Source organism: Orycteropus afer, unplaced genomic scaffold (assembly GCF_000298275.1).
Source record: "Orycteropus afer afer isolate SDZICR_OR568_19922 unplaced genomic scaffold, OryAfe1.0 scaffold00373, whole genome shotgun sequence".
Taxonomy (NCBI): Eukaryota; Metazoa; Chordata; class Mammalia; order Tubulidentata; family Orycteropodidae; genus Orycteropus; species Orycteropus afer.
The window spans coordinates 1,516,585-1,527,553 of record NW_006921960.1 but is presented as its reverse complement, the minus strand read 5'-3'; positions in this window follow the sequence as shown (position 1 = coordinate 1,527,553).

Here is a 10,969-nt window from a genome sequence, read left to right as displayed (position 1 = left end):
CAGCCCCTAGAGCCTGGCATTTTGAACTTGGACTTAAAGCCTCCAAATTGTAAGAATAAACTCCTGTTTGTTAAGGCCATCCCATTTGTGGTATATTTCTTATCAGAGTGGCACTAGGTAAGCACAACAGTCTGTCTAACCAGTAAGCCTGTTTTTATTTATTTATTTTTTGTTATGATTTATCCTTTATCTAGGATCTCTGATTTTGATCACTTTCCAAGTAGTTGACAGTAGCGGCCAGGCACCATCTAGTTCTTTCAGTCTCAGGGTCATGTAGGCTGAGGTTCCCATGGTCTGCTAGTGCTTTGAGCTAATTGTTTCCATGCTTCTTTGATTTTCCTCACTCTTCTTTGCTCTGGATGAAGAGAGAACAATTGTGGCATCTTAGATGGCTGCTCACAAGTGTTTAAGGCCTGAGTCACTGTTCACCAAAATAGGATGTATAACAATGTTTTTGTGAAGCATGTTATGCAGTTAAGCTCGATGTCCCCCATAACTGTGGTCCCTAGCTCACAGGCCCAGCAACTCACTCCCTCAAGATGTTTTCCTGTGGCTAAGAAGCTATCATAAGTTTTCCCCATTAGCTCTATTAAATATATATGAACACTTTTAACAATACATACAAATACATATGTAGAAATATTATCTAGCAAACTTGGCCATGGGTGTATTCCCTTTGCCTACCCATACATCATCAATTTAGGCATCTATCTATGTATCCACCCTAGATTAATATTTGTTATTACTGGTAACACAGTATTGTGTATGTAAAAATATTTCCCTTTGTCTGTGAGTTTTGTGCAGCCATTGCAATGAATTCTCAAACCCAACAAAGAAGGTAAAGAGTGCCATGGAGGGGACTGTTGATGTCAGAATTGGTAAAAAAGTTGGACCTCCATCTCATAGGAATCAACTCTAGGCTGTTGATGCAAATAATGATCTTCCTCCCTCCTTGTGAATTTAGAAGAGGTTAATTTCCTCTGTCACACCATTCTTAGAGCTTCAATTTTTCTTATGATACCCAGCACAACTCCCACTTTTTGTAACAGCTTGCTTCTGTACATTTCAGGTTGTGGTTGTCTCTTTGTCAATCAGATTGTTTGCTGTCCCTCTTTAATTTTCCTCAAAGCTTGTTAAGTAACATTAACACTTTTTCCTTACTTTCCATTCTCCTATATATTATTGATGTATCAGTGAGTTCTATGTATTTGCATAAGAAGTCAACATGGCTCTAGGGACTGGGTGAAAGCCCCTTGATCTTGGGCTTTAGCTCTGCCTCTTATTCCAAGCCCACTGGAGCTAGAGGAGCATCCTAAAACTCAGCTGCTGGCTGCTGAGGCTGATGAGCCCAAGGTTGGCAAGTAAAGTGACACAGTCCCAAGATGAGCAGGCAACACGAAAGGCTACTGGTGACTCAGCCAAATGCAGGTCCAGACGTGGCAAAAAGCTTCTCCTTATACACTGGAAGCAGACCACACCTTGAAGGCAACTACTTAGTTGCTTACAGCAGATTCCAGCAGAGAGGTGATTACAACCTCATCATAGGGAATAACTACAGCCAGCTACCTGGGTACTCAAGACCATGGCCCAGCCAAGCTGACACACAACCTTAACTACCATTCAGGAAAATATTCTAGGTGCAGAGGATACAGTGGTGACCAAGATATATCTCTGTCCTAAAGCCTGGAGTTTGTCTTCCAGGTAGAAAGGAGTGATAGTAATTGACAAAGAACAGAATAAATAAGTTTAAAATATAACTTAGATGTAGTACCATGATATGCTGAACAGTGAAGCAGAGAAGGTGAATGGGAAAGGAAGGCACTGCAGTAATTATCATTGCTGCTCATAACCTATTTGCCATACTTAGACTTCTATCCAATCCTGGAGGCTTGCAGTTGGCTGGGTCATTTGATCAAGGGGCCGTACAAATTCTGTAGAAAAGTGCCACATGCCACTCTGAGTGAGAATGAAAAGCCCAGCAAAGATCTCTGGTTTTCTTTCTGTCATGACTGGCGAAGTCAGAGAATTTCCATATTATCTTGGTCTGGTCTGAAGGTACTGACACTGCTGAGCAGGACCTCACCTGACCCATGGACAACAGATAGCACCCGTAGAAAGTGAACTGTTTTGGTTTTAAGTTATTAGAGTTTGGGAGTTATTTTTGGCAAAATGTAATGACTGTTGAATTTAGAGACAGGTAAATATTTTTTTTTCCTGCTTTTTAAAAATATCCATTGATTTTATTGAGGATGATCATGATTTCATATTAGTTAACAATCTATATTTTACCATCTGTGAATTGTCTATTTACATTCTTTGATCTTTTTTTTTTTTTTTTTGCTACCGTGATGTTAGTGTTTTTCTTATTGATATAAGAACAATTCATAAATCATGGATTTCAACATACTGACAGTGATATATATTAAAATAGTTTCAAGTTTATTACTTTTCTGTACAATGTGTTCAGTTAACATAATTTTTTAATTTATAGTTTATGATTTCTGAAATTATTTCTTAATAATTGGCAATTGGCTTTTGAATATACATAAGGACATATTTAACACATATGGATAGATTTGAAAGTTAGGCAAGGCACCTACCAAATGACTAAAATCACAGGAAGCTTGTGAAAAGCAAATGTGACATGAAAGGCTCAGCTCTAGTGTGAACAAGGGAAAAGCACTCATTTATTGAAATGGGTTAATTGGAAACTACTCAGCATGAACTCAAAGCCTCAAAGGATTTTCTCTGTCACCAGTAAGAGCCAAGATACCTGTCTGTTTCTAAATGCAATTGCCCCTGAGATAAACCTGCTTACCATTAGCAGCTCAGCTAAATAGTTTTCTTCTTCTTCTTCTTCTTCTTTTAAATGTAGCTATGCATTTTTAAACAAAACTGTAGATATATATATATATATATATATAGAGAGAGAGAGAGAGAGAGAGGTATATAGATATATAGAGACATAGAGATACAGAGATACAGATATACAGATTTATAGATATACAGATACATAGATATTTAGATATATAGACATATGTTGTTGTTGTTGTTGTTATGTGCCCTCGAGTTGGACCTGACTCATAGCGACCACTCCTTGGGTTTCTGAGGCAGTGTCACTACTTAAGTATATTGTCCAACCTTCCTTCTGAGGAATGGCTGGTGGGTTTGAACCGCCAGCCTTCTGGTTAGCAGTAAAGTGCCTTAGGCACTATGCTACCAGAGTACATATATATATTATAAATATATAATAGATAGATAGATAGACAGATAGATAGATAGATTTTAGGGGATTATCCCCTCTGTCTTTCATGACCCTAAAAAAACAAAATAAAAACCCACTGCCGTAGAGTGTTTTCTGACTCATAGAAACCCTACTGGACAGAGTAGAACTGCCCCTATAGTATCCAAAACTGTAAATCTTTACAGAGGCTCATGGCCTCATCTTTCTTCTATGGAGTGGCTGGTGGGTTCAAATGACCAACCTTTTGGTTAGCAGCTGAATGCCTTAAAGACTCCCAGATGTTGAGGGAAGAAGGCTTGAATGATTCTGTGTCAAATTTTGTCTACAAAACATGAAGTATATAAAATACAATAATTGATATCAATATGTGTCCTAAATAAATAAATATTAACTTGTCAGTGGGAACCTAAGTTGAAAATAATGGCTAAAAGCTTAAAATTAACTGCACTATAATTAGTGGGACCTGACTGTAGAGTAGTTGTGGATGGGTGTTCGTGAGTGTTTAGTAAATTATTTTTTTCTTATTTTAACTTTAGATTTTATGTGTTTATGTTTTCATAAGGTCATCAATCAATTGCTGGGTAAATTTTCTAGTCCTTGGCACCTGCTTAAAATGCCTGAGCATTTTCCTTCATTGTTTGTTGGCACTTCTGACCAGATTATGTATTACTGCTCCATACTACATTACTCTTAGTTTGTATTCAGAAAAGGAAATGTAATCATTGAACACCTGATCCTCTCATTGAAGGAAGGGACTGTGTTTGTGGTGTGTGTATTATCATAGTCTATGTAGTATAAGTACTTAGCATGTAATGGGGCAAAATACATATTTATTAAATTAATAAGGAACCATCTAGGAAGCAAAACTTAATTTTGAGGATTTTTACTAAGGATAAGTATGTCCTCTAGGTTTTTGGTTACAGGATCAATAATCTCTATACTGAACTATTTGTAAACATGAAAGTGGAAATCAGTGAAATAAACAACTTGAAGTTTAACTGCTGCTCGGTAATAGTTTTTGAAGAGCCTCTGTGTGTAAGAAACTATGCTACAAAGACAATGCACACGTGGGCACAGACACACTTTGTCCCTGCTTAGCAAATTTTTGAAGTAATTGCAATGCTTCATTCATTACCCTATCCTTAGCACCTAGTTCAGCATTCCCTGGTATATACTAGGTGCTGCATACTGTTGATGAATGAATGAAGAAAAGAATAAATGAGTATTCCCATTTAACTATTGCACTATTCTTCCTTTATGACTGTGCACTTTATGATGTGTGTGTGTGTGTATAAAACAGGAAGAGAGATTTAGATTCTTAGATTATTAGGCATAGTTTCCTCTAATGGCATAAACAAATTACACAACACTGGCGAAATAACAGAAGACTGACTGACTGTCTTAGTAGAAGGCAGAAGAGAAATTTGACACATTGTTGCTTTTCTTTTATTCTTTCTTCAGTGTATTTGCAAGGGTAGATTGTTTACAAAGGAACAATTTGAGTCTTGATGTCTGGCTAGCAAGTCTTGTTCAAATATCATCGCCTTTCCCCCACCCCTCCAAGAAAAAAAAAGAAAATTGTCTTTAAGAAAGACATGTTTACAAATTCTCATTCTTATCTCACATTCTATACCCTCTTGGAGTAATCCAGGTTCATAAAGTTCATTTTCAATTACATGGTATATATGAAAGAACCATACAGGATTTCTAGGATAAAGAATTTGTGCTGGTGGCTCTTTTCTTCTTATAGTCTCTCCCACTTCCTTTGCCTTACTCTTTCTCTCCTTCTACTGCTGCTCATTATGAAATGTGCTTGTCTGTTATCACCTCCTTCCCATCTTCCCTAATGGCTTGAACCAAAAAACAACAAACTCACAGCAGCAGAGTTGTATCTGACTCATAGTGACTCCTTCTTGGGTTTCCGAGGTGGTATCACTACGGAAGTAGGTTGCCCAACTTTCTTTCTGAGGAGTGACTGGCAGGTTTGAACTGCCAGCCTTCTGGTTAGCAGTCAAATGCCTTAGGCACTACACTACCAGAATATGGCTAGGAAAGAAAAAAGAAAAATTACATAGACCTAAGTTCTTTCAAAAAATATGGAATATGCATACATTTTATGCTTTATATGAACTAACTGGTAACTTAAAAAAAATCATAATGGCTTCAGAGACATGATATGGAATGTTGGTAAATAAACTCAAAAATATTTTAACTTTTTCACCTGATTCCTGCTAAATGAGGCTACCTCATCCTATTTCTTGCCTACAAAACTTCGTATGGGTGGGTGAATGAGGGAGACAAACAAACCCGGCACACTTAGTTGTGCATAATACAATGAGAGGTATTTCAAAGGACTTTGCAAAAAAGTGTTCCTTTAAATTGTTGGAAACTCCATTGTTCCAAATTTCCAGATTGTGCTTTTCAAAACTACATTCTTTATTCCTAAAAATGTGCTGTAAGGTTTAATTTAGAAGTCTTCATTTACAGGGCCCAATTAAGACAGAGATTGTATACACATACATTTTAAAATTTATGACATTACCTCATATCTTCTCACTGAAGTACTCTGCTTCTGCTCACACCCAAAGCTTATGTCCTCCTTCAGAGTGCCCTTTAGTTATGTTGACTACGAAATATTTTTTCAGGCCATCCCAATTGAAATCAAACCAAATTAAAAGCAAAACACGATAAAATAAAATAAAAAACAAAAACAACAAAACATAAGCAGCAGCAAACAAGCCTTAGAAATACATCTGTAAATGCGCTTTCTTATCTTCGTAATTTCAGTCATCAATACATGTTCCAAGGACCTCTGTTGGCATAGTGCCTAAGACATTTGACTGCTAACTAGAAGGCTGGAGGTTCAAACCCACCAGCCACTCTACAGAAGGAAGCCTGGGCAATCTACTTCCATAAAGGTTTACTGCCTCAGAAACCCAAAAGGGGGTTGCTATGAGTTGGAATTGACTTGATGGCAGTGAGTTTGGTTTTTGGGCAATCTACTTCCTTAGTGATACTGCCTCGGAAACCCAAGGAGGGGGTCGCTATGAGTCGGGTCCGACTAGATGGCACATAACAACAACAACAACATATACTTGCCATCTAAAATTTTACTGGCTTTCAATTTTTTTTTTTTTTTATATTGCTCCAAAAGAAGCAAGAATTCTGAGACTCTTACAATAATGAATACATATTGTGCTCCTATCACATGCTAAGTACTTACTCTACATAGACTATGATAATACACACACCACAAACATGGTGCCTTCCTTCAATGAGAGGATCATGTGTTCAATGATTACATTTCCTTTTCTGAATACAAACTAAGAATAGTGTAGTATGGAGCAGTAATATGTAATCTGGTCAGAAGGGCCACAAACAATGAAGGAAATAATAATTTTTATTAAAAAAAACTCTTAGGAATAAAATGAAGATAAAAAAATTAGTAAACGTTTATAGGAAAGAAATTGTATCTTTAGAATTAATCAGAAAAAATAGGAAGTATATAACATCATTAAGATTAGTTTTCTGCTATGACTTTTTTTTTCCAATAAATAAAACTATGAAAATGTTTAGTGATTCTTTCAGTCTTACATTTAAACTTGCAGTGCCAACTGTCATATTTCCAAAATGTCTACTTTCTTGATTGATATATGTGACCTCCTCTGTGTAAGTAGCCAATTAGACAGAGGACATTGTTAGAAGTCTATATAATTTACACTAAAATGGCATTTGGGTTACTCATTAAAAAGAGCTTTAAAAGCCAAAAAAAAAAAAGTTTCTGGTAAATCTCTCTTACGCTCCTCCACATGTAGCTTTCTAAACTGGATCGTTTGGCCCAGAGAAAGGATGGCATTCTTTAGTTCTTTCTAGCCTTTCTGATGGTTAGTCAGGACATTATATTACCATGTTTCAAACACAAAATCCTCATTTTGGATTTGTGAAAAAATGGCTAATTGCATTTAAAAGAGCAAATCACAGATTCAACAGTGGAAGGAAAAGGAGAATCAATTCAACTGCAGAACTGTGGCCTCTCAAAAATATAAGCTGGAATATTATTGGTATTTCAAGTATCTTCACTCTAATAGTTTTTTTGTATATCAAATATTTTTTGATGGTAACAGGGTAATGTCTGAAACAAATGGAAAAATGTACACCCTTACTTATATTGACTTAATGAAAATATCCTCCCATATTTTGAAACAAGTAGAAATTTAATAAAAGCTCTACAATCAAATAACGTAACTGCTGTTGTTGTTAGGTTTCGGTGAGTTAGTTTCAAGTCATAGTGACCCTGTATACAACAGAACGAAACACTCCCTGGTCCTGCACAATGTTCACCCTTCTTCCTATGACTGAGCTCATCATTGGAGCCACTGTGTCAATCCATCTTATTGAGAGTCTTCTTTTTCACTGATTCTCTACTTTATCAAGTATGATGTCCTTTTCTAGGGAATGGTCCCTTCTGACAACATGACCAAAATAGGGACACGAAGTCTGGCCATTCTCATTTCTAAGTTTTGTTCATTCTTTTGGCAGTGCATGGTGTATGTGTGTGTGTGTGTGTGTGTATGTGTATATATACATATACATATATACTTTCTTTTCTTTTCTTTCATTGTGATTTGGGGGAAGATTTACATAGCAAATTCACTTTCCATACAGCAGTTCACATACACTTTGTCTCATGACATTGACCACAATTTACCACAATGCAACAGCTCCCCTCCCACTTCCTCCTGATAAGTACCCCTTTCCTGTGTCCATCCCTCCACGCACTCCTGCCCCTTGTGCTGTGTCCCTGTGCATAAGTAGCCCTTCTTTCTCACATGATTGTTCCCTCCAAGGAGTGTATCTGTTGTTGTTGTTGTTTGCCATCGAGTCGGCCCCGACTCATAGCGACCCCTCCTTGGGTTTCCGAGGCATTATCACTACGGAGGTAGGATTGCCCAACCTTCCTTCCGAGGAGTGGCTGGTCGGTTTGAACTGCCAGCCTTCTGGTGAGCAGTCAAGTGTCTTAAGCACTATGCTACCAGAGCTCCTCAGGTAAATGGTCAACTCACATGCCTGTCTTTTGCTTGGCTGGAAGCCACAGGTGTGGGTTCAATTCCAGACCTGATGGGCAGCTAGGGGCCATAGTCTGAGGGGTTCCACCAGGCCCTATCAGACCAGCAAATCTGGTCACTCCTCCCCTCCCCCAGTTTTTTTTTTTCTCCAAATGATTTTGAGTTTTGTCCACATTGTTCTCCCTCTCTATCCAGGATCTCCTACATAGATCCCCTTCAAAGTGGTTGACATTTGTAGCTGGGCACCAGCTAGTTCTTCTGGTCTCATAGTCATATAGGATGCAGATTGGATGGTGTACCAGTTGCTAGGAGTGATTATATCCATGAATTTTGGTTTTCATTTTTCTTTACTCTGGACAGAAAGAGACCAATCATTGCATCTCAATGGCAGCTTTCAAGCTTTTAAGATTCCAGTAGCTACTCGCTAAAGTAGGAGGTAGAACAAAGTTTTGTGTAGTATGTTATACGAATTGAGCTTGATGTCCCCTGCAACTATGGTCCCTACCCCACAGGTTCAACTACTCAGTCCCTCTGGGTAGCTGGCTGTGACCGAGCAGTGACTACCCAATTGCCTCTTGTCAGCTGTACTATACACCTGGGAATTCAAATCATACACATAAATTTATAGGACCGTTGTCTGCCAACACTATACATGTTCTTGGGTACATTCCCCACTTTATAGACATACCTACTTGTTCAGCCTGTTCACCCATCTATTCACCATATACCCAAGTTTGCCTTCACTGACAACATGGTACTGTATGTGCAAAAGTATTCATCTTTGTTGTCTATACCTCCCATGTACCTCTCTGTGTCTTTCTCTTCCTCAATGCCACCATACTGATCACTCACATTTGGTACATTGCCATTCTCTTCACTCAAATCAATACTTACCTTCATCTATCTAACAGTGTTCCCTCCCTTAACCTCCCACCCCTGGTAACCAACAAAGAAAATTTTCTTCTGCAAATAAACCTTTCCTTGACTTTTACAATAATGGATTAATATAGTATTTGTCCTTTTGTGATTGACTTATTTCACTCAACATAATGTCCTCCAAGTTCATCCACGTTATCCAGTGTTTTGCAGACTCTACATTATTCTTTAGCATTGCATAGTATTCCATTGTGTGCATGTACTGAGGTTATCCATTCCTCAGTTGATGGACACCTAGGTTGTTTCCATCTTTTGGCTATTGTAAATAGTGCTGCAGTGAACATGTTGTGCATATGTCTGTTCTTGTCATGGCTCTCACTTCTTTAGAATATATACTTAGTAAAGGAATGGCTGGGTCAAATGGTATTTCTAATTCCAACTTTTGAAGGAATCGCCATACTGCTTTCCACAATAGTGGTAACATTTTACAGTCCCACCAGCAGTGTATGAGAGTCCCAATCTTTCCACATCCTCGCCAACATTTGTTATTTTCTGTCTCGCTGAACTTTGCTATTAGTGTTGGAGCAAGATGGTATCTCATTGTTGTTTTGATTTGCATCTCTCTAATAGTGGCTAAGGCACTTGACTGCTCACCAGAAGGCTGGCAGTTCAAACCCACCGGCCACTCCTCGGAAGGAAGGTTGGGCAATCTTACTTCCGTAGTGATACTGCCTCGGAAACCCAAGGAGGGATCACTATGAGTCGGGGCCGACTCGACGGCAAACAACAACAACCACAACAATAGCTGATGATCATGAGCATTTCTTCATATGTTTGTTGGCCGCTTGAATATCCTCCTTGGTGAAGCGTCTGTTCATGTCTTCTGCCCATTCTTGAATTGGATTGTTAGTCTTTTTGTTATTGAGGTGTTGGAGTGTTCTATAAATTCTAGAGATAAGTCCTTTGTCAGATATTTTATTACCAAATATTTTTTCCCAATCAGTAGGTTCTCTTTTGACTCTTTTGGAGAGGTCTTTGGAAGCACATAAAAATTTAATTTTTAGAAGGTCCCAATCATCTGTTTTTTCTTCTGCTGTTTGTGCATTTTGAGTTATGCATGATAGTCCATTTATGCCATGTATTAGGGCCCATAAATTTGCCCCCACATTTTCCTTAAGGAACTCTATAGTTTTGGGTTTCACATTTAAGTCTTTGATCCATCTGAAGTTTGTTTTTGTGTATGGTGTGAGGTACAAATCTTATTTCATTTTTCTGCAAATGGATCTCCAGTTTTGCCAGTACCATTTATTAAATAAAAATTCTCTTCCCCATTTAATGGATTTAGGCCCTTTGTCAAAGATCAGCTGATCATAGATTGATAGATCTATTTCTAGGTGCTCAATTCTATTCTATTGGTCTGTGTATCTGTCATTAAACCAATACCATGCAGTTTTGACTACTGTGGCTGTATAGTAGGTTTTGAGGTCCAGCAGTGTGAGGCCTCTTACTTTGTTCTTCTTCTTGAATAGTGCTTTACTTATCTGAGTTCTCTTTCCTTTCCATGTAAATTTAGCGACTGGTTTTTCCATATCCCTAAAGAATGTTGATGAGATCTGGAATGGGATTGCATTGAATGTGTAGATTGCTTTGGGTAGAATTGACATTTTCACAATGTTCAATCTTCCTGTCCATGAGCATGGGATGTTCTTCCATTTATGTAGATCTCTTAAGGTTTCTTGAAGTAGTTTTTTATAATTTCTTTGTAGAGGTTTTTGTGTCCCTG